The sequence below is a fragment of the Piliocolobus tephrosceles genome, chromosome 9 (assembly GCF_002776525.5).
Source record: "Piliocolobus tephrosceles isolate RC106 chromosome 9, ASM277652v3, whole genome shotgun sequence".
In the NCBI taxonomy this organism is placed as follows: domain Eukaryota; kingdom Metazoa; phylum Chordata; class Mammalia; order Primates; family Cercopithecidae; genus Piliocolobus; species Piliocolobus tephrosceles.
In genome coordinates this window covers 126,263,816-126,268,071 of record NC_045442.1, presented here as the reverse complement: position 1 = coordinate 126,268,071, position 4,256 = coordinate 126,263,816, and positions in this window count along the sequence as shown.

Below are 4,256 nucleotides of genomic sequence, written 5' to 3'. Positions count from 1 at the left end.
AAGGCTCCTGCGTTCTTTATTTGCACCAAATACAGGATGGGTGTGGTGGAGACGACAGTTGCCAATGATTTCGAAATGAAGCTGGAATCAGTCCAGTGCCTTTTCTCTGATTCTTCTGTGTCTCTATGGGAGTATTTTACAGAAAACTCATTCAGAAATGCTGTGAATGCCAGAGGAATTTTATTTTCTCCTCCGTGCTGTTCACACGTGATTCCTTGGTTGAAAAATTAACCATGCCAATTCGTCCTTGATAAGCGCACTAGACTTCCTTTACAAGATGCAAATCATTAGGGTGGTCATTTCAAAGCACTAATTCTGCTGCAGACTGAAGTTAACCTTCTCACTTATATTTGATTGTTAATCCCTTTAAAAACAGCTTATTGGAATTCCTTGAATAAAGCTTGATGACTGGTACCAGCCACTCATGTAATGAAATTCCTTAAGAACACCCACCCCTACTCCCAGTGTATTTCCCTCCTGTGTCAAGCCCCACTCCATTTTCTCTGACTTGTTTCCTTGAATGTTTTGCAGAAAAAAACTTGTCTGAGATCATGGATAAATGTCTATGCTCTTGCCTTTGTTCCAGCCATTGCCTCTTTCTAGAACAGCCTGCTCGACTGCCTCCTGGTCTCCAGCGGGTTTCTGATCTTTTACTTATCCTAAAAGCACCTCCTGCAGTCTCACATCCTTTGTGACTCCTTTTTTTTGTTTTTTGTTTGTTTGTTTTGAACAAAGATAGGAGATAGCAAAACAGCCTGGGTCTTAACCGAACAGCTTGGAATTCCAGGGCCGAAATTGCTTTTGCAAACATAAACATACACACAACCACCATGAGAAAAATGAAAATTAAAAACGGCATCCAATTCAGAATGCCTAGAGGTTCAGCCTAAATGGTCTGCTGCATAATTCACTTTGGACACTTTCATCCTCTGTAGGTGAGGGCAGCAGGTCTGGATCAAGGTTAATATCTTAAATGGTTCAAAATAACTGACTTTCGGCCGGGCGTAGTGGCTCACGCCTGTAATCCCAGCACTCTGGGAGGCTGAGGTGGGCAGATCATGAGGTCAGGAGATCGAGACCATCCTGGCTAACGCGGTGAAACTGTCTCCACTAAAAATACAAAAAATTAGCCGGGCATGGTGACAGGCACCTGTAATCCCAGCTACTTAGGAGGCTGAGGCAGGAGAATGGCATGAACCTGGGAGGCAGAGCTTGTAATGAGCCAAGATTGTGCCACTGCACTCCAGCCTGGGTGACAGAGTGAGACTCTTTCTCAAAAAATAAAATAACTGACTTTGAAATAATCAGCAGGGTCACCAGTTGTTAAAAATACCTCTTCATCTTTTATTTTTTCAAATTTTAAGTAATAGATTTAATTATCACATTATGAAATATCATAAAAAGAAAAGATGACTTCTTCTATAATCTCCCTGGGTGAGATTGACCAACCTTCTCTGCATGCCCTTTATTCTCTTACCTTCTATGAAGCAGATAAAAAAAAAAAAAATCACATCATTGAAATTACACTCTCCTCGAACAAGGAGCTTCTGCTACACAAGATGCCTAAGTGGTATTTTCTTTGGTGTCTTTATTATGCTGTGCTTTCTCCAATATGTATTTGCGCCTTGGGTATTTTAGAGGCAATCCTGAAACATGATAGTGTCATTTTTCTTATTTTGAACCCATAGCTCTGACTGAGCAAGGTCCAAATTCTGCCTGATTCTGATTCCCTGTAGTTTATAATTATCACAACATTGTATCAGCTATAAATCTGGTAAGTATACTATTTATATTACATTGGTAAAACTGTTGAACCCTAAAGAGATGGGTTTAAGTTCTGAGTAAAGTCACAAGAAAAGCGTGTCTTTATTACTGGTAATAGCCTGAAGCGTGTCTTTATTACTGGTAATAGCCTGAAGCTCATCATTCACTAGATTAAAAATTTGTCTAACAAGTTTGCAATATTAACCCGTATTTTGCACTAAATGGTTTACCCAAGTAAGATACATTATTTCTCTCTCACTTCCCTAATTTAGCAGTCTAGGAAATTTGTTAGTGAAAGAGAGTAGGCCAATTTTATTCTTAGTAAATCCAAAGCAGGGCTTCATGCTCCCTGCCCCTCTTCTCATAAAACTTGCCTTAAGCATTATCCTAAAACATTTATAGATTAGATGTCATACTTTGTACCTAACACTTTTCAGAGTCCATCTTCCCTTTGTAACTGGAAAGGTGTTTGTCCGTGGTTTCCTGGCACTATTTTTACTTCCTCAGGTTTTCAAAAGCTACCAAGGATATGAGCTGCTCTCAGGGAGCTCACGGTTTATTGGATAAGAGGTGGGCACAGCCCTGCCTCCTGGTATTTATGGCCCTGTGTAACGTGTGTAATGACCTCTTATCAACTGTGGCTGGCACTTGTGTCTTTATTCTAAACAACTGACTATTGTAAAGAAGAGTGATATTATTTCCATCATTAGGAAATACAAAATTGTAATTTCCATTGTGCTAGGAAACTGTTTTCTCAGTTTTCAAACTTTGATAAAATTGGTGGCAACGTAGGAGAGGCTCACATGGAGAGGAGCTGAGTGGGCCTCTAGTCACCAATCAGCTCGAAACTGAGGCTTTCATTCACAGTCCAGAAGAAACCAAACCCTGCCAGTTCCCCCACAATCTTGGAAGCAGGTTATTCCACTCTAAGCCTTCAGGGAGATCCTGCTTCAGGCTTATGCCTTTACTGCAGCCCATTGAGGATCTGAGCAGAGGTACTAGATCAACTCTGCGTGGCTGCACACAAGTCACTACAACCTTAGCAGCTTAAAACCCACACAAGGTGACAGAGTGCAAATGGCAATTATAATACAGCATGGCACCCAAGGAAACAGAAGGACATGTGCCATTCTGGAAGGAGTGGAAGGAGTGCCAGAAAATACGTTGTAATGGCCTCCAAGGAACACATTCAAGAATTATATGAAAGTGTATTTTGGCCGGGCGCGGTGGCTCAAGCCTGTATTCCCAGCACTTTGGGAGGCCGAGACGGGCGGATCACAAGATCAGGAGATCAAGACCATCCTGGATAACCCGGTGAAACGCCGTCTCTACTAAAAAATACAAAAAGCTAGCCGGGCGAGGTGGCGGCGCCTGTAGTCCCAGCTACTCGGGAGGCTGAGGCAGGAGAATGGCGGGAACCCGGGAGGCGGAGCTTGCAGTGAGCTGAGATCCGGCCACTGCACTCCAGCCCGGGCGACAGAGCGAGACTCCGTCTCAAAAAATAAATAAATAAAGTGTATATCATTCAAAAATAAATATTTAGTGAGTAGCTATAATGTGCAACATACTGTTGTAGGCATTAAAAACAGACAAAAATCTAAGCCTGCACTGAACTCACTTTCAAGAAGACAGAAGCAGACAAAAAACTAATAATTATATAGAATGAAAACCATGTTTGTATGATAGGAAGCACTGTGAAGGGGAAAAAGCAGGGAAAGGGGTAGAGTATGGAAAGAGTGCAGGAACAACTGAAATTACAAATAGCTTAAGTAGGGAATCCTCACTGAAACAGAAACATTTGAGAAAAGACCTGAAGGAGCAGAGGAAGCCAGCCTTGCTGACAGCTGAGGGAAGAAGGCTTCAGGCAGAGGGATCCTGAAGGGCATAGTCCCTGCAGCAAGGGAAGGGCACGTGTGATCTTGGAACAGCAGGATTAGGAAAAAGGTCAGAAAGGAAGGAAAGGCCATGTTTAGGCAGAGCCCTGTAGGCCACTGCAAGGATTTTGCTTTCACTCTAGGACAGATAAGGGGACACTGGATGAAACTGAGCTTCTGTATAGAGAGTAGAATGTAGGTTGGTAAGGGATAAAAGGGGAAAACTAGTTAGGAGGCTATTTAATAACCAATGTAAGAAATTGAGTAATTTGGAACAGAATGGTTGTAGAGCATGTGATGAGGAGTGGTCAGATTCTGGGTAATTTTTAAGGTGAACATGGGAGAACTTGTTCACAGGTTTTATATTGGTTATGAGAGAATTTTAAAAGGCAAGAATCACTCCCCAAATTTGGTTATGATGGAAAGAAAGGAATTATTGAGACTGAAAATTTAAGGTGGAGCTGAGTTGCATGGAGATTAAAGAAATTTTTTTCTGGGGCATCCTGAGCTTGAAATGTCCATTAAACCCCCAAGAGGAGGTACTGAACAGACAATTTGTTATTCCAGTCTGAATTATTGGGAAAAGGTGTGAACTGGAGTTCAGATTACAGCCTGCTG